Raw genomic sequence first — 21070 nt, 5'->3', positions numbered from 1 at the left:
AGGAAGTCACCCAAACGATCAAGGAACTGAAGCCATCAAAGGCTCCTGGTCCGGATGGTTTCTCAAATTTCTATTATATAAACTTTGCTGAACTTCTAGCCCCACATTTACTCAGCATGCATAACGCAATTCCAGAAGGGGCCTCCTTCTCGGAACAAATGCTCCAAACGTCAATATCCCTGATCCATAAAAAAGGAAAAGATCCGACTAGTTCTAAGAGCTACCGGCCAATTTTCCTCATTAATTCGGACATCAAAATCTATTCAAAATTGTTAGCCAACATAATGGGCAGGATCCTGCCCAGATTGGTCCACCTGGATCAGGTGGGCTTCATAGCAGGGCGGCAAGCAGCAGATAACACTAGACGCATCATAGACTTGATTGAATTGGCAAATACTAAACAGATCCCTATAAGCTTAAATTGCTATTACAACGACGAGAGATGATGTCATGCCGTTGCGTCAAGGTCGACTATAAGTGCGGCCTAAGACTGAACTAGGTAGTACGTGCCCCCCTCCCCTCCCCCTTTTGTTATGTTTATGTTTATCTCTGCGATCATTGTGGATACTATGTCATTGCTTTTCAGATATTGTGCTGTTCAATGTTCATGACGTGCAAAATGAAAATAAAATTAAGATGAGGGGAAAAAAAAGAGGTAATTTAGATCAACGGTATAAAGACAAAATGACTTCTTCGGGTGGAGGGTGGGCGCTTGAAACAGAAATAAAATAATCCTATACAATACTCACAACACATTTTATAAGGACAAGGTCTTGGGCCAGTATTTGCTGAGTGGTGCTTTACAATAAGACACTCTTGAATATGCTGTAAGGTGCCTTCTGGCGAGGAAAGGTGTTTTATGGCGTAACACGCTTAGTAAATATGGACCTAAGTGATTTAGCATTTCCTTTAAAAAGGGCCGGGTGTTTTGCTTTGTTTCAATGGCTTGAAACAAGAGGTCATTGAAGCAGCGGGGAAAAGAAGTCATCTGATTTCTGAATATATACTGTAGCTTCTGTACTAATGTTTGGGCTACAAAGATAGGCTCCTTGGCTGTTTTTTTTGCTTGACCTGCACATAAAATACGCTGTTTGGCTCAATTCTGGCTCGAACTAGAGATGAGGATATGCCACAAAAGAGCAGTGTTCTAGTTATTGTAACTTTCAGAACATACTGGATACTCGAAGTTTTAGGTGGTGTGAAAATATGGAACAGTATAAAGATGCTCAGCAACTTGTACAAAATGCCAAGTGCCCCTCAAACCTGCAATGTTACTAATAGCAAATGGCCGTTCTCACGTGGTTTCCTTTCTGCATAGGTCTGTGCCAATCTGTGGCTGGCATTGCTTCTACTACGGCATCAGAAACCCCTCTCGTTAGTGTGTGTCCATGGAAACAACTATGGGTGAGTAACCCTTACTGCTTCCTTCACATAATGCGGACCGGGATCCCAGCAGTGTCTCTGCGCGTGCTCTCTGTGGCCTCTGCGCGTGCTCTCTGCTCTATCCCATGCAGTGTCCCTGCACGTGCTCTCTGCTCTATCCCATGCAGTGTCCCTGCACGTGCTCTCTGCTCTATCCCATGCAGTGTCCCTGCACGTGCTCTCTGTGGACTCTCCTGTATCCCATGCAGTGTCTCTGCGTGTGCTCTCTGTGGCCTCTGCACGTGCTCTCTGTGGCCTCTGCACGTGCTCTCTGTGGACTCTCCTCTATCCCATGCAGTGTCCCTGCACGTGCTCTCTGTGGACTCTCCCTTATCCCATGCAGTCTCCCTGCACGTGCTCTCTGTGGACTCTCCTCTATCCCATGCGGTGTCCCTGCACGTGCTCTCTGCGGACTCTCCTCTATCCCATGCAGTGTCCCTGCACGTGCTCTCTGTGGACTCTCCTGTATCCCATGCAGCGTCCCTGCACGTGCTCTCTGTGGACTCTCCTCTATCCCAGCAGTGTCCCTGCACGTGCTCTCTGTGGACTCTCCTCTATCCCATGCGGTGTCCCTGCACGTGCTCTCTGCGGACTCTCCTCTATCCCATGCAGTGTCCCTGCACGTGCTCTCTGTGGACTCTCCTGTATCCCATGCAGCGTCCCTGCACGTGCTCTCTGTGGACTCTCCTCTATCCCAGCAGTGTCCCTGCACGTGCTCTCTGTGGACTCTCCTCTATCCCATGCAGTGTCCCTGCACGTGCTCTCTGTGGACTCTCCTCTATCCCATGCAGTGTCCCTGCACGTGCTCTCTGTGGACTCTCCTCTATCCCATGCAGCGTCCCTGCACGTGCTCTCTGTGGAATCTCCTCTATCCCATGCAGTGTCCCTGCATGTGCTCTCTGTGGCCTCTCCTGTATCCCATGCAGTGTCCCTGCACGTGCTCTCTGTGGACTCTCCTCTATCCCATGCAGTGTCCCTGCACGTGCTCTCTGTGGACTCTCCTCTATCCCATGCAGTGTCCCTGCACGTACTCTCTGTGGCCTCTCCTCTATCCCATGCAGTCTCCCTGCACGTGCTCTCTGTGGACTCCCCTCTATCCCATGCAGTGTCCCTGCACGTGCTCTCTGTGGACTCTCCTGTATCCCATGCAGTGTCCCTGCACGTGCTCTCTGTGGACTCTCCTCTATCCCATGCAGTGTCCCTGCACGTGCTCTTTGTGGACTCTCCTCTATCCCAGCAGTGTCCCTGCACGTGCTCTCTGTGGACTCTCCCTTATCCCAGCAGTGTCCCTGCACGTGCTCTCTGTAGACTCTCCTCTATCCCATGCAGTGTCCCTGCACGTGCTCTCTGTGGACTCTCCCTTATCCCAGCAGTGTCCCTGCACGTGCTCTCTGTGGACTCTCCTCTATCCCATGCAGTGTCCCTGCACGTGCTCTTTGTGGACTCTCCTCTATCCCACGCAGTGTCTCTGCACGTGCTCTCTGTGGACTCTCCTCTATCCCATGCAGTGTCCCTGCACGTGCTCTCTGTGGACTCTCCTCTATCCCATGCAGTGTCCCTGCACGTGCTCTCTGTGGACTCTCCTCTATCCCATGCAGTGTCCCTGCACGTGCTCTCTGTGGACTCTCCTCTATCCCATGCAGTGTCCCTGCACGTGCTCTTTGTGGACTCTCCTCTATCCCATGCAGTGTCCCTGCACGTGCTCTTTGTGGACTCTCCTCTATCCCATGCAGTGTCTCTGCATGTGCTCTCTGCGGACTCTCCTCTATCCCAGCAGTGTCCCTGCACGTGCTCTCTGTGGACTCTCCTCTATCCCATGCAGTGTCCCTGCACGTGCTCTCTGTGGCCTCTCCTCTATCCCATGCAGTGTCCCTGCACGTGCTCTCTGTGGACTCTCCTCTATCCCATGCAGTGTCTCTGCACGTGCTCTCTGCGGACTCTCCTCTATCCCAGCAGTGTCCCTGCACGTGCTCTCTGTGGACTCTCCCCTATCCCATGCAGTGTCCCTGCACGTGCTCTCTGTGGACTCTCCTCTATCCCATGCAGTGTCCCTGCATGTGCTTTTTGTGGACTCTCCTCTATCCCATGCAGTGTCCCTGCACGTGCTCTCTGTGGACTCTCCTCTATCCCATGCAGTGTCCCTGCACGTGCTCTCTGTGGACTCTCCTCTATCCCAGCAGTGTCCCTGCACGTGCTCTCTGTGGACTCTCCTCTATCCCATGCAGTGTCCCTGCACGTGCTCTCTGTAGACTCTCCTCTATCCCATGCAGTGTCCCTGCACGTGCTCTCTGTGGACTCTCCTGTATCCCATGCAGTGTCTCTGCACGTGCTCTCTGTGGACTCTCCTCTATCCCATGCAGTGTCTCTGCACGTGCTCTCTGTGGACTCTCCTCTATCCCATGCAGTGTCCCTGCACGTGCTCTCTGTGGCCTCTCCTCTATCCCATGCAGTGTCCCTGCACGTGCTCTCTGTGGACTCTCCTCTATCCCATGCAGTGTCCCTGCACGTGCTCTCTGTGGACTCTCCTCTATCCCATGCAGTGTCCCTGCACGTGCTCTCTGTGGACTCTCCCCTATCCCATGCAGTGTCCCTGCACGTGCTCTTTGTGGACTCTCCTCTATCCCATGCAGTGTCCCTGCACGTGCTCTCTGTGGACTCTCCTCTATCCCATGCAGTGTCCCTGCACGTGCTCTTTGTGGACTCTCCTCTATCCCATGCAGTGTCCCTGCACGTGCTCTCTGTGGACTCTCCTCTATCCCATGCAGTGTCCCTGCACGTGCTCTCTGTGGACTCTCCTCTATCCCATGCAGTGTCCCTGCACGTGCTCTTTGTGGACTCTCCTCTATCCCATGCAGTGTCTCTGCACGTGCTCTCTGCGGACTCCCCTCTATCCCAGCAGTGTCCCTGCACGTGCTCTCTGTGGACTCTCCTCTATCCCACGCAGTGTCCCTGCACGTGCTCTCTGTGGACTCTCCTCTATCCCACGCAGTGTCCCTGCACGTGCTCTCTGTGGACTCTCCTCTATCCCACGCAGTGTCCCTGCATGTGCTCTCTGTGGACTCTCCTCTATCCCACGCAGTGTCCCTGCACGTGCTCTCTGTGGACTCTCCTCTATCCCATGCAGTGTCTCTGCACGTGCTCTCTGTGGACTCTCCTCTATCCCAGCAGTGTCCCTGCACGTGCTCTCTGTGGACTCTCCTCTATCCCACGCAGTGTCCCTGCACGTGCTCTCTGTGGACTCTCCTGTATCCCATGCAGTGTCCCTGCACGTGCTCTCTGTGGACTCTCCTCTATCCCATTCAGTGTCCCTGCACGTGCTCTCTGCGGACTCTCCTCTATCCCATGCAGTCTCCCTGCACGTGCTCTCTGTGGACTCTCCTCTATCCCATGCAGTGTCCCTGCACGTGCTCTCTGTGGACTCTCCTCTATCCCATGCAGTGTCCCTGCACGTGCTCTCTGTGGACTCTCCTCTATCCCATGCAGTGTCCCTGCACGTGCTCTCTGTGGCCTCTCCTCTATCCCATGCAGTGTCCCTGCATGTGCTCTCTGTGGCCTCTCCCTTATCCCAGCAGTGACTCTAGTTTACAGTTAGAAAGATATGTAGCTGGTTTCCCATTTTTTTACAGCCCACCATGAAATTATCATTGTAGAAAGAGACCTTTTCATTCAGTGATCCTGGTCATGGTGTTACAGATCTTTGCATGTACACATTTTGCCCTATATGTATCAGTTTGCAGTCTGAATAGTGTCAATCGGAGAAGCCAAATGATGTGCATATTATAACAGGGTGTATCAAGTTCTGCATCAATGTTCATCAGCCCCTTTTCTAGTGTCGCCAAACTCCACCAGTGTAACGAGCTTTGCAAGCCTCTGTCTAATGCGTTTTATTCCTATGCAAGAAACTTGCTTCACAAACGGCTTTAGATTTGATGCAGGCAATTAAAAAATGGGTCAAACTTTACTTTGATACATACAGTAGATCCTTAATTGAAAGTAACTGAGATACTATAATAACTTATTTCATATAGCACATGTCTCTCAATGGGACTCCTAGAGCTACATAGTTACAGTATATTGCACTGTACATAGGAATGCTACAGACAGTCCCTGACCCGTAGAGCTTACAATTTAATTTTGGTGCCTGAGGCACAGGGAGATAAAGTGACTAACCCAAGGTCACAAGGTGCCACGTCAGGAATTAAACTAGGTTCCCCTGCTTCAAAAACTCAGTGTTGTTGTTATTCTCTCATACTAACCCTATACCTAAGACCCCGGGCAGTGTCTATTTGCATCCACCCTGGGACTGACCCTCTCTGAGCTGAGCATGATGGGTATTGTCCTCTCTAATGGAGTATTTAAAAGCGTGGGGTAAGTGAACATATAATTTGCTAATGGGACAGAGTAGCATCGGGAAGGATTTGTGATGGTTTGGTGTTTTTTGAATTCCCCACTCCAAAGGCATACCAGGATAAGAGGGTTATTATCAGGAGTGTGCTGGACAAAGCATTAGAATTCCTTGAAATCATAGACTAATGGTTAGAGAGGTGACGTTCTGCTGATGGTGCTGGGTATAGCACTGACAATACTTCAAAACATACGCCACTTGTTAGAGACTCATTAGCTAAACAGGATTTGCTTTTGCCTTTGAACCAGCATTGCATGTTTTCCAATTGTCTTTGTATATGGTACATTGTATATTTACTTTGCTCTTACTTCACCCCTCAGCTTTTCCTTCTTAGGCTCAGATTCACAAAAGGGTGCAAAGCGTAAGCACACTTTTATATGACTGGGAGCTAAGGCTTAGCACTCTTTTGTGAATCTGGGCTTAAGTGGACAGACTGGATGTTTGATCGAAGCCTCCTGGCTGTATAACTGGAGCAAATAAACTACACCACATTTATCAAAAGAAAAATCCCTTTCCATGTTTCTAATAAATCTGGTTCAGTGTTTGCACCAGTTTACCCCATATAGATAGAGACCCCATCCCTGGGCCCGAGCCTGCTGTGAGCTGGGACTGCATGTGGTTCTCTCCAATAAAAATGTACACAACTGTCCAAAATGCATTCGCAAAATTCTAAGCGTTATTCCCCCCAAAAATTTGGTTCCCTGAGAAACGGTTTGCAAAGCCTCAAAGGGCTAATAATGTCCCAAATTAGTAAGATTTCAGCCAGATATCGCCACGCAGTGAGCGAAACACAGTGTTTATAGTCTGAGCGGTAAGCGCTTGTAGCGAATTTAGCAAATTACATTAAGCTTTTAACCGTCCTCCGTCAGTTCAGGTCGCGTCCTGCAGGAGGTCCTAGCGAATGTAGCAGGATTTTGGCACCCAGAGTACCAGTCCCCATAACTTAGTAGCTACGTCCTAGGGCACCCAAAGGGTTAAAGAAACGTATTGATTGAACGCTTGACGAATCCCTCACAAAGTCTGACCCCGCCGCGGCTTTATTTTGCCTGGTTCGCGACCTCATGTGACAGTTTCGCACGTCTCCACTCGCCAAACAACAGCAAGAACGCTCTGTGAAGGGCGCCAATTTCTTTCCTACGTTGGCATTAGCAGGGTGGTAATGGACAATAAAACGGGCGAGCCGGGGGCAAGACGGGCCAGCCGGGGGTGAGACGGTGAGCCGAGGGGGGTGAGATGGGTGAGCCGGGGGCAATTCAGACGAGCGGGGGGCAAGACGGGCAAGCCGGGGACAAGATGGGCGAGCCGGGGACAAGATGGGCGAGCTGGGGACAAGATGGGCGAGCCGGGAACAAGATGGGTGAGCCGGGGACAAGATGGGTGAGCCGGGGACAAGATGGGTGAGCCGGGGACAAGATGGGCGAGCCGGGGGGCAAGATGGGCGAGCCGGGGGGCAAGATGGGCGAGCCGGGGGGCAAGATGGGTGAGCCGGGGGGCAAGATGGGCGAGCCGGGGGGCAAGACGGGCGAGCCGGGGGGCAAGACGGGCGAGCCGGGGGGCAAGACGGGCGAGCCGGGGGGCAAGACGGGCGAGCCGGGGGCAAGACGGGTGAGCCGGGTGCGAGCCGTTGTAACTTGGACGGGCAGTTATTGTATGGCAGTCCCAGATTTGGAGGGGGTTAAGCACGTTGTCTGCGCTGGCATCTCTGCCGTTCTCTCTTCCTCTCTCCATGGCAACCGCAATGTTGAAGTACTTCAAAGCAGCACAACTCTGATGATAAAAAGCAGTATTTATAGACCACTTTATTTATTTATTTACTGTTCAGCTGTAAACAGAGTTCTTCAGCGGGGTGCTGGCAGTGTACACCCAAATGCTGCCTACTAAAACCGAAATCTCTGGGTCTGGGGTAGACTGCAAGCTCTTGGGACAACAATGTCTACCCCACAGTGTCAGTGGTCCATGTATGAATATTTTTGGAGGTGCAGAGTACCATTATGGTATTATTTAAATACTCAGATTACCACCCTCTTTGTACTGTATATGCACACTTACAGCTCCACTTAAAAAATATGCGATTCTGTTTTTATTTCCTAAATCTTTCTAATATACTATCCAACCAGACCCCCCCCCCCCCCCCCCCCCCCCCGACCACTGCACGCTGTCTTCACTCCGCTCACTATTGTGCTATCTCATGTTTGCAGTGAAATCCTCTAGGGGTCCATGTTAAAAAGGATAACAAGCAAAGAGTGACACACTGTGAGTGCGTAGCTGCATGTCGTTACCCAGAATCCTTGGCTGCAGCGGAAGCATTGCATGCTAAGCGATCATGGGAAAAGGCAGAGCTGTGGCCCTGTCTGAATGTGCTCACACCTGGGATTTTCACTGTCTACCTGCATCCTATTATTTGACATCAATATTTCTCCAAAAAAAAAGTACTGGATGTTTTCACAGCGAAGGAATCGATAAGAAAGGGAAAGTGAAGTCTGAAGATAAACACACATTCTTTCTTTATCAAAACGTTGCTTTTCAGATAAAGGTATCACCTTGTATAGAACTCACAGCTGCTTAAACCCACCCATTGGCAGACTCGGCATTGGCAAACCTTTTCCCACCGTGACTTTCAAACTCCCATCAGGCCCAATGAAAGCTAATCTTGTTTAGGATTGAGCATCCCTTTAGCCAGCACTATCTTGCAGCTTTGATATCAGAATCCCTTTTGATCTTGCTCGCACTCATAAAGAAGATCTCAAGGGGATTTACTCTCGTGTCTAACCAGCAGAGTCTTTCCTTAAGTAAGATAAAAATGTGCGGTAATTGAGAGCTGCATGTAATTAGCATACAGTAAGCAGACAGCTCCCGCGTCACCGGAGACTGACTCAGCCACTCCTGTGCTCCCCGCTTGTCAGGTCCGCAGTGCCAGGATTCTAGGGGGTCATCATTCGCCTATTAATAGAGCATGGGTTTTTTAACCCCTTCGTTGCCAGATGACCAAGGCAATGTTTTACTGGCCCCTCTGGCAGCGAATGGGTTAAGAAAATGCCGTACCATTACTATACAACCATGAGGAAAGTCCTAGGGGGTCTTGTTTGTCCTTACAGCAAGGAACTGAAAGTCTTCAGTGGAGCCTCTAGCTATCCAGCCATCATTTATCTAAATATCTATCATCTATTTATTTATCTATCTTCCCATCCATCTATCTATCTATCTTTCTATCTATATATAGTATTATCAATCTAGCTGTCATTTATCTACAGTAACTATCTATCCATGATCTATCTATTTATCTATGTGCCCATCCATATATTTATCTATCATTTATCCATTAATATATCTATCTACAGTATTATCTATCTATCTGTCATTTATCTACAGTAACTATCTATCTATTCATATATCTAGTTATCTATCTTCCCATCCATATATCTATCTATTATCTATCTGTCATTTATCTATTTATCTATCCATTCATATATCTTCTATCCATATATTTATGTATCTATGTATGTATCTATCTATCTATCTATCTATCTATCTATCTATCTATCTATCTATCTATCTATCTATCTATCTATCTATCTATCTATCTATCTACAGTATTATAAATCTAGGAGTCATTTATCTACAGTAACTATCTATCCATGATGCAAATATTTATCTATCATCTATCCATTAATATATCTATCTATCTACAGTATTATCTGTCATTTATCTACAGTAACTATATATCCACAAGCTATGTATTTATGTATCTACCATCCATATATCTATCTATTATCTATCTGTCATTTATCCATGTATCTATCAATTCATACTGTATATCTATCCATATAGTAATGTATCTATCCATCTATACTGTATATCTATCTATTCATATATCTATTTATCTATTTACCCATCCATATATCTATCTATTATCTATCTGTCATTTATCTATTTATCTATCCATTCATATAGCTTCTATCCATTTATTTATGTATCTATCCATCTATATAGCTATCCATTCATATATCTATTTAACTATCTAGCCATCCATATATCTAACTATCCATACGTATATCTATTTATCTATCTAGCCATACAGTATATCTGTCTACCATTTATCTATTTATCTATCTGTCATCTATCTATCCATTATCTATCAAATCTGAATGTGTTGCCAACGTAATTCTATGTCTGGCTATCCTTTTTAAAGGAACACTACACAGAAATTCTATGAAGCCATGTTTACACTCCTGGAATGATAGGAACATTTGCATGCCTGTAAGAAACTTGCTTACTACAACAACAAAACAGCGCAAGGGATGAAGAATCCAGGGCAGCAGTGTCAGTTCAATAACATCTTTTAGTTTTATATTTATCTGGTGAAAAATATGACTATTTCAAGGCTGGCCAGATATGTAATATACTGCTGAAGCTTGGACTCTCAGAATGAATTAATAATAATACAATATATCATAATCCATATCCTCTTCTATTTTAAGGCTACACACTCCTCTGCCCCTCCTTACATCTCAGCCCTAATTTCTCGCTATACACCTGCCCGACTCTTGCATTCTGCTCACGGATGTCTTCTGTCTACCCCCTTTTGTATTTAAAGCCTTCTCCAGCCTGGAACCTTTCTCAGTGACTGCCCCACTCCTCCGGAATGCCCTTCCCCTCAATACCCGACTGGCAACCTCTCCTCCTTTAACACCCATCTTAAAACAAACCTCTGTAACGCAGCATATGGGTGCACCGCTGGCTGATACTATACACCTCATACACTGACCTTGACCCCTTGCACACACACTTACCAGAACACTCTCCTACTGTAGCTGTAAGTTCTCCCCACTTACCACTTAGATTGTAAGCTCTGCGGGGCAGGGACTCCTTTTCCTTATGTTACTTTTATGAAGCGCTTGTTCCCATTATATGTAATATTATGTCCCGTGTATTACTGCTGTAACACGCTATGTACATGGATAGCGCTATATAAATACATAAAGATATACACAAATTAGCTTGCAAGCTAATAGTCTGAGGTCACGAGGAGAATGACACTGGGATTCAGATCCCCCACCCGGGAGGCAGATTTCATGCCACTAGACTACTCCTTCTGCCCTATTGTTATTTCCTTTTTTAAACAATAATATTTTAAGTGATGGTACCAATGTATGCCTAGTAGGACAATGTAGGCACAATAAATATATACCTGGGAATAGCTTGTGGTAACAAAGGCACAAGAAGTTACCTGGCGGAAGCAGTGAGTCTAAAATCCAGCTCTCCCACTTCAGAGGCCAGTGGCTACAATATACCCACATTTTACTTGTGTATATTGGGATACATTTGAGACGCGTTGATGGGACCGTGGAAAAGTCTTATATTTTTTCCTCTGCATAGGTCATTTGTGGAAGGAGATCAGTATGTAGAGATTCTTAATATGTGAATACAGTGCTACAAAAGAGGACAAGTTAGACCCACTTCACTGCTGACGGGAGCTGCGGCACATTGATCTATGCTGCCCTTTTTCCCAGACTCCTCTTCTGCTCGCTCCCAGCCATCTTCAGTCTCTCCTTGTATATCTACGTACTGGTCTCTATGTATACTTTACTGGGCAATTCTGGCCCTGTCGCAGCTCAAACATTATCGTGACAACAGCAGGGCATTTCTAATGGGTTTTTTAAAAAAAAACAGATAACGATTATTTAGATCCGCCTGTGTTCATCTTACAATAAGAATATTATTATTGTTATTATTATTACTAATTATTATTACTGCTTTGAGTTTGGCAGAAACACCTGGAGCTTATTGCTTCCTGCACTGGGAAATCCTGCCTGCGAATGTATATCCTGCCGTCTGCCCGATGCAGGAGAGTTAGGAGACAATTATTTAAACCAGATTTCTTCCTGTCGAATTCACACAGCACTATGGGGTAGCTGAGATATGTTGGCTGTACAGAATCAGAAATTCTACATGGAGAAGTGGGACTGTGTTTTAATGTTGGGGCTATAGGGGACGCAAAGATTTAAGCTAATAGAACAGGAAAGGCTTTTTCTAGAAAAGGTGTCCATTAACAGAAGTGCACCATTAGGACTGAACTGACACGCCACAACTCATTCATTGTCTACATTATATTTATATTATAAATATTATAAATCATATATTATTATTATGGAAATATTGATATTATATTTACTTCATAAATTAGGACTAAAAAAAATATTACTATGATTCTGCCCACCAGCTATGACATTCCCATGGAGATCAGGAGTCGCCCTCTTGGTTAGAAAAGGCTAAAATACTAATGGTAAGACTGCAGATTTTAAGGAGAGAGTGAGAGCTAAAATATTCCTATCTAGCGCTCTCAGTTGGGGAACAGCACCTGTGTTATTCCTGTTGGAACAGTCTCCTTTCAAACACCTGTCTCTGACAGGTCTGTGCTTCAACACAGAATCACGTTCTCATGGGTGTAAAAATGTTCTGTTAATAAGCTTGCAAGATTCTTCCATACTGTACGGCTCAGGACAGAGTGTCATACTGTACGCCTCAGGACAGAGTGTCATACTGTACGGCTCAGGACAGAGTGTCATACTGTATGGCTCAGGACAGAGTGTCATACTGTACGGCTCAGGACAGAGTGTCATACTGTACGGCTCAGGACAGAGTGTCATACTGTACGGCTCAGGACAGAGTGTCATACTGTACGGCTCAGGACAGAGTGTCATACTGTACGGCTCAGGACAGAGTGTCATACTGTACGGCTCAGGACAGAGTGTCATACTGTACGGCTCAGGACAGAGTGTCATACTGTACGGCTCAGGACAGAGTGTCATACTGTACGCCTCAGGACAGAGTGTCATACTGTACGGCTCAGGACAGAGTGTCATACTGTACGGCTCAGGACAGAGTGTCATACTGTACGGCTCAGGACAGAGTGTCATACTGTACGGCTCAGGACAGAGAGTGTCATACTGTACGGCTCAGGACAGAGAGTCATACTGTACGGCTCAGGACAGAGAGTGTCATACTGTACGGCTCAGGACAGAGAGTCATACTGTACGGCTCAGGACAGAGAGTGTCATACTGTACGGCTCAGGACAGAGTGTCATACTGTACGGCTCAGGACAGAGTGTCATACTGTACGGCTCAGGACAGAGAGTGTCATACTGTACGGCTCAGGACAGAGAGTGTCATACTGTACGGCTCAGGACAGAGAGTGTCATACTGTACGGCTCAGGACAGAGAGTGTCATACTGTACGGCTCAGGACAGAGTGTCATACTGTACGGCTCAGGACAGAGAGTGTCATACTGTACGGCTCAGGACAGAGAGTGTCATACTGTACGGCTCAGGACAGAGAGTGTCATACTGTACGGCTCAGGACAGAGAGTGTCATACTGTACGGCTCAGGACAGAGTGTCATACTGTATGGCACAGGACAGAGTGTCATACTGTACGGCTCAGGACAGAGTGTCATACTGTATGGCACAGGACAGAGTGTCATACTGTACGGCTCAGGACAGAGAGTGTCATACTGTACGGCTCAGGACAGAGAGTGTCATACTGTACGGCTCAGGACAGAGTGTCATACTGTATGGCACAGGACAGAGAGTGTCATACTGTACGGCTCAGGACAGAGTGTCATACTGTATGGCACAGGACAGAGAGTGTCATACTGTACGGCTCAGGACAGAGAGTGTCATACTGTACGGCTCAGGACAGAGAGTGTCATACTGTACGGCTCAGGACAGAGAGTGTCATACTGTACGGCTCAGGACAGAGTGTCATACTGTACGGCTCAGGACAGAGAGTGTCATACTGTACGGCTCAGGACAGACTGTCATACTGTACGGCTCAGGACAGAGAGTGTCATACTGTACGGCTCAGGACAGAGAGTGTCATACTGTACGGCTCAGGACAGAGAGTGTCATACTGTACGGCTCAGGACAGAGAGTGTCATACTGTACGGCTCAGGACAGAGAGTGTCATACTGTACGGCTCAGGACAGAGTGTCATACTGTACGGCTCAGGACAGAGTGTCATACTGTACGGCTCAGGACAGAGAGTGTCATACTGTACGGCTCAGGACAGAGAGTGTCATACTGTACGGCTCAGGACAGAGAGTGTCATACTGTACGGCTCAGGACAGAGAGTCATACTGTACGGCTCAGGACAGAGAGTGTCATACTGTACGGCTCAGGACAGAGAGTGTCATACTGTACGGCTCAGGACAGAGTGTCATACTGTACGGCTCAGGACAGAGTGTCATACTGTACGGCTCAGGACAGAGAGTGTCATACTGTACGGCTCAGGACAGAGAGTGTCATACTGTACGGCTCAGGACAGAGAGTGTCATACTGTACGGCTCAGGACAGAGTGTCATACTGTACGGCTCAGGACAGAGAGTGTCATACTGTACGGCTCAGGACAGAGTGTCATACTGTACGGCTCAGGACAGAGAGTGTCATACTGTACAGCTCAGGACAGAGAGTGTCATACTGTACAGCTCAGGACAGAGAGTGTCATACTGTATGTCTCAGGACAGAGAGTGTCATACTCTACGGCTCAGAACAGCAAGTGTCATACTGTACGGCTCAGGACAGAGAGTGTCATACTGTACGGCTCAGGACAGAGTGTCATACTGTACGGCTCAGGACAGAGTGTCATACTGTACGGCTCAGGACAGAGAGTGTCATACTGTACGGCTCAGGACAGAGAGTGTCATACTGTACGGCTCAGGACAGAGAGTGTCATACTGTACGGCTCAGGACAGAGAGTGTCATACTGTACGGCTCAGGACAGAGAGTGTCATACTGTACGGCTCAGGACAGAGAGTCATACTGTACGGCTCAGGACAGAGAGTGTCATACTGTACGGCTCAGGACAGAGAGTGTCATACTGTACGGCTCAGGACAGAGAGTGTCATACTGTACGGCTCAGGACAGAGTGTCATACTGTACGGCTCAGGACAGAGAGTGTCATACTGTACGGCTCAGGACAGAGAGTGTCATACTGTACGGCTCAGGACAGAGTGTCATACTGTACGGCTCAGGACAGAGAGTCATACTGTACGGCTCAGGACAGAGTGTCATACTGTACGGCTCAGGACAGAGAGTCGTACTGTACGGCTCAGGACAGAGAGTGTCATACTGTACGGCTCAGGACAGAGAGTGTCATACTGTACGGCTCAGGACAGAGAGTGTCATACTGTACGGCTCAGGACAGAGAGTGTCATACTGTACGGCTCAGGACAGAGTGTCATACTGTACGGCTCAGGACAGAGAGTGTCATACTGTACGGCTCAGGACAGAGTGTCATACTGTACGTCTCAGGATAGAGAGTGTCATACTGTACAGCTCAGGACAGAGAGTGTCATACTGTACGGCTCAGGACAGAGAGTGTCATACTGTACAGCTCAGGACAGAGAGTGTCATACTGTACGGCTCAGGACAGAGTGTCATACTGTATGGCACAGGACAGAGAGTGTCATACTGTATGGCTCAGGACAGAGGGTGTCATACTGTACAGCTCAGGACAGAGAGTGTCATACTGTACGGCTCAGGACAGAGAGTGTCATACTGTACGGCTCAGGACAGAGTGTCATACTGTACGGCTCAGGACAGAGAGTGTCATACTGTACGGCTCAGGACAGAGAGTGTCATACTGTACGGCTCAGGACAGAGAGTGTCATACTGTACGGCTCAGGACAGAGTGTCATACTGTACGGCTCAGGACAGAGAGTGTCATACTGTACGGCTCAGGACAGAGAGTGTCATACTGTACGGCTCAGGACAGAGTGTCATACTGTACGGCTCAGGACAGAGTGTCATACTGTACGGCTCAGGACAGAGTGTCATACTGTACGGCTCAGGACAGAGAGTGTCATACTGTACGGCTCAGGACAGAGAGTGTCATACTGTACGGCTCAGGACAGAGAGTGTCATACTGTACGGCTCAGGACAGAGAGTGTCATACTGTACGGCTCAGGACAGAGAGTGTCATACTGTACGGCTCAGGACAGAGAGTGTCATACTGTACGGCTCAGGACAGAGAGTGTCATACTGTACGGCTCGGGACAGAGAGTGTCATACTGTACGGCTCGGGACAGAGAGTGTCATACTGTACGGCTCGGGACAGAGAGTGTCATACTGTACGGCTCGGGACAGAGAGTGTCATACTGTACGGCTCGGGACAGAGTGTCATACTGTACGGCTCGGGACAGAGAGTGTCATACTGTACGGCTCAGGACAGAGAGTGTCATACTGTACGGCTCAGGACAGAGAGTGTCATACTGTACGGCTCAGGACAGAGAGTGTCATACTGTATGGCTCAGGACAGAGAGTGTCATACTGTACGGCACAGGACAGAGAGTGTCATACTGTACGGCTCAGGACAGAGAGTGTCATACTGTACGGCTCGGGACAGAGAGTGTCATACTGTACGGCTCAGGACAGAGCGTCATACTGTACGGCTCGGGACAGAGAGTGTCATACTGTACGGCTCGGTACAGAGTGTCATACTGTACGGCTCAGGACAGAGAGTGTCATACTGTACGGCTCGGTACAGAGTGTCATACTGTACGGCTCAGGACAGAGAGTGTCATACTGTACGGCTCGGGACAGGGTGTCATACTGTACGGCTCTGGACAGAGTGTCATACTGTACGGCTCAGGACAGAGTGTCATACTGTACGGCTCAGGACAGAGAGTGTCATACTGTACGGCTCAGGACAGAGAGTGTCATACTGTACGGCTCAGGACAGAGTGTCATACTGTACTGCTCAGGACATAGTGTCATACTGTACGGCTCAGGACAGAGAGTGTCATACTGTACGGCTCAGGACAGAGAGTGTCATACTGTACGGCTCAGGACAGAGAGTGTCATACTGTACGGGTCAGGACAGAGAGTGTCATACTGTACGGCTCAGGACAGAGAGTGTCATACTGTACGGCTCAGGACAGAGAGTGTCATACTGTACGGCTCAGGACAGAGAGTGTCATACTGTGCTGCTCGGGACAGAGTGTCATACTGTACGGCTCGGGACAGAGAGTGTCATACTGTACGGCTCAGGACAGAGAGTGTCATACTGTACGGCTCGGGACAGAGAGTGTCATACTGTACGGCTCGGGACAGAGAGTGTCATACTGTACGGCTCGGTACAGAGTGTCATACTGTACGGCTCTGGACAGAGTGTCATACTGTACGGCTCAGGACAGAGTGTCATACTGTACTGCTCAGGACAGAGTGTCATACTGTACGGCTCAGGACAGAGAGTCATACTGTACGGCTCAGGACAGAGAGTGTCATACTGTACGGCTCAGGACAGAGAGTGTCATACTGTACGGCTCAGGACAGAGAGTGTCATACTGTACGGCTCAGGACAGAGAGTGTCATACTGTACGGCTCAGGACAGAGAGTGTCATACTGTACGGGTCAGGACAGAGAGTGTCATACTGTACGGCTCAGGACAGAGTGTCATACTGTACGGCTCAGGACAGAGTGTCATACTGTACGGCTCAGGACAGAGTGTCATACTGTACGGCTCAGGACAGAGTGTCATACTGTACGGCTCAGGACAGAGAGTGTCATACTGTACGGCTCAGGACAGAGAGTGTCATACTGTACGGCTCAGGACAGAGAGTGTCATACTGTACGGCTCAGGACAGAGAGTGTCATACTGTACGGCTCAGGACAGAGTGTCATACTGTACGGCTCAGGACAGAGAGTGTCATACTGTATGGCTCAGGACAGAGTGTCATACTGTATGGCACAGGACAGAGAGTGTCATACTGTACGGCTCAGGACAGAGAGTGTCATACTGTACGGCTCAGGACAGAGAGTGTCATACTGTACGGCTCAGGACTGAGAGTGTCATACTGTACGGCTCAGGACAGAGAGTGTCATACTGTACGGCTCAGGACAGAAAGTGTCATACTGTACGGCTCAGGACAGAGAGTGTCATACTGTACGGCTCAGGACAGAGAGTGTCATACTGTACGGCTCAGGACACAGAGTGTCATACTGTACAGCTCAGGACAGAGTGTCATACTGTACGGCTCAGGACAGAGTGTCATACTGTATGGCTCAGGACAGAGAGTGTCATACTGTACGAGTGTCATACTGTACGGCTCAGGACAGAGTGTGTCATACTGTACGGCTCAGGACAGAGAGTGTCATACTGTACAGCTCAGGACAGAGAGAGTCATACTGTACGGCTCAGGACAGAGTGTGTCATACTGTACGGCTCAAGACAGAGAGTGTCATACTGTACAGCTCAGGACAGAGAGAGTCATACTGTACGGCTCAGGACAGAGAGTGTCATACTGTACGGCTCAGGACAGAGAGTGTCATACTGTACGGCTCAGGACAGAGAGTGTCATACTGTACGGCTCAGGACAGAGAGAGTCATACTGTACGGCTCAGGACAGAGAGTGTCATACTGTAGAGCTCAGGACAGGGAGGATGACATCACCTCGTACATGGCAGACAGAAGCAAACAGAGAGACATGTAGCATCCCATAGTGAGTGTGTCACTTGACAGTTGGCGTTCCCCACATCACCCGCTGATTCACACAGGACAAAAATAGGCGATTTTAGGACAGAATTTATCTCCACGTCAACGGCCTTAATTGACACTGAGATCCTAAGTAGCCCCTAGGGCAGGGGTGGCCAACACCAAAATCAAGGGCCACCAACAGGTCAGGGTTTAAGTATATCCCTGCTTCAGCACAGGTGGCCTGATCAGTAGCTCAGTCAAAGTCTGCTTCAGCACAGGTGGCTCAATCAGTGGCTCAGTCTTGGGAGGAGGACTTTTGTCATGTTATGTAGTGTAACACATGTCCCCCCCCCCCCCCGGACACAGATGCTATATCTAGGGTGTGTGAGGGCTGGTTACATGTGCTTGAGTGGTGCATACCTGCGTGGAACAGGAGGGCCTGAGCTTCCCGCGATGTTGTTGGGGAGACAGGAACAGGCTTCTGTGGTAGTTGCCTCATTCTTTTAGTGGTGGTGCAGCGCCTCCATCCTCTGTACCTTCCCAGGAGTATGGGGTAGGACCCGTACAGAAGAATAGACCCCGGTTCCAGGGTGGATGCTCCAGAATCACACAACAGTCTTTAGTAAGATCAGCAATGTCTCTTTATTGTCTATCGATAGCACACAGCAGCCTTGCAGCATACAGCCGCAACAATAACAGCAATAGCAGCAGCACACACAGAAATCCAAGGTGTACAGCCTTTCTCCTCTCCTTTCCTCCAAGAGGTACTCCACAGGATGGTCTGTGCGGGGCCTCAATACCCCAGTGCCCACCTCAGAGGGTCCCCTCTGGGCGGGAGTAGATCTTCCCCATCACCCCCTCATCAGGGTGAGAGGCATTGGTCCCACCGGAGCTCTGCTCACTTCCAACTATCATAGGCCAGAGTTCTCTTAGTATCTCTCCTGCTCCCAGGAGGGAGCTCGACCTACTCCTCTCCTTCAACTCCCAGGACAGACTTCCAGAGTCGACTGCAACTTAGACTCAATGGAAGTAGACTTAGACTAACTGTCACTCAAAGGAGCTGGCTGCTAAATAGTCTCAGCCCCACCCCTCCTGATGTCAGCAGGACCTCCCCTCTGTCTCATTCCTGCAGCAGAGTCAGGGGCCTGCATCTATCACTCAGGGCAGGGCTTGAAGGGGGGAAACCCCATGATTACTACTGGTGCCTGCCCTTAACAGGACTTACCACAGTAGGAGAAAGATATGTATAGCCTGTGCTGTTTACAGGGGGCTACACTAGTTTTCATGAAAGACTTTTTTAATGTTCAATTCTGGCGAGTTCCCCAATTTCTTTTCATAGTAAGCGGTAGTCCACTCAATCATTTTTTGTTTCAGTCACTAGATACAATTGGTTCACTGTTAGAAGGAGGGCAGGACTCAAAAAGGTGTGTGCCAGAGCCTGTTTCAGAAGAGGAAGGGGATGTGACATTGTAAATGGTTGCTATAGAAACAAAAATGATTGTTACATTATAATACATCAAAAATTCAGAGTTCTTTAAAAAAATGCTACAGGTATTTTTTCATAGTACAGAACTGATTTATTTAAAAACAAACACACATGTAGGATATTGCTTCGTTTGCAACTTAAACCCTAACAATTGCAGAAAGTATCCATTTGAGTTCATTGAAAAAAAAAAATGTTGTTGTTTTTTGCCCCAGTTTTGCCCTAGTTTTATAGCTTGCAAACTTTAATACATACCCCCTAAGTGTGCTCTACCTAATTATTACTAATTGTTAGACAACTTGCAACACAGTGGGATCAAAGTTTCGCAACTGCAAAACTGGGGTAAAGATAGAGTTAAAAATAGCACCAGATTAGTCAAAGAAAAGGAATTCCACCGAAAAGAAAGATTTCTTTTGTTTGGTAAATCTCATGTAATTTTGTTGGTGATTTTGTCCCAGTTTTGCAGAGATTAAATAGACAAGCCTCACTGTGCTATGAATCCCCGTCTGCTGTAAGACTTTTGCACGTGGATGAATATTCCGCACATAAGCAGAATCGTGGGGAAATAATATCACAGGACAACTGATTTAATGATATATCAGCAATATGCTCCCCTATCATAGACGCACAAGCTGCAACAAGATGCAGGGGACAGGTGGCAGGGAGGAAAAGCAGATGTTTTCTCTGTAGGACATTAAAGGAACAATAATAGATGGAACCCAATGGTAATTATGGGCAGAGTTTTAACACCATGAAGACTGTTCCTTGTAATTATTCAGCAGCATTGTGGGTATGGACTCTGGAAAGATAAGAAGCAAAAATGTTGGTCTAACAGAAGACACAGATAAATGCCACTGCTGATTTTATATATATAAAACTGAAATCGCAGCTTCATGAGTCACTACTCTGAAACAGGGGAGCTCTCTTCCCATGAGTGCTAAAGGCCAGGTCTATACATACTACGCTATATGAATGCACACACAGCTGTCTCTTACACATACTGTACATATGTACAGTGTGATTTTATCCCTATATACCAATAGGGACCACATAGTATCTATACACATTAATAGTAATACAACACCCTCATATTTCTACACCTACCCACACCATTGGTATACACTCCCACACACACCTTTTGTAAAGCGCTGTATACACTGTGGGCACGTTATAAATTTATATTTGCACACATACTGTACATACACACACACATACACACACTCTTACATCACAAACATTCATGGACCATTTAACACCTGAAGACATAAATCACATAATGCACAGGGGGGA

General features: G+C 47.8%; 1 protein-coding gene across 1 annotated transcript in view; it reads left to right on the top strand.

The window, feature by feature from the left end:
• RASGEF1A (RasGEF domain family member 1A) overlaps positions 1–21070 on the top strand; it is a 218498-nt gene that overhangs the window by 77347 nt on the left and 120081 nt on the right. The window contains exon 2 of the mRNA XM_075610427.1: positions 1319–1404. The gene's annotated coding sequence lies outside the window, so the exon portion shown is untranslated. The remainder of the gene's footprint in view (positions 1–1318; positions 1405–21070) is intronic.

This window comes from Ascaphus truei, chromosome 8, assembly GCF_040206685.1.
Source record: "Ascaphus truei isolate aAscTru1 chromosome 8, aAscTru1.hap1, whole genome shotgun sequence".
In the NCBI taxonomy this organism is placed as follows: Eukaryota; Metazoa; Chordata; class Amphibia; order Anura; family Ascaphidae; genus Ascaphus; species Ascaphus truei.
The sequence above is the reverse complement of the archived record's forward strand: the minus strand, read 5'-3'. Positions and strand labels throughout refer to the sequence as shown.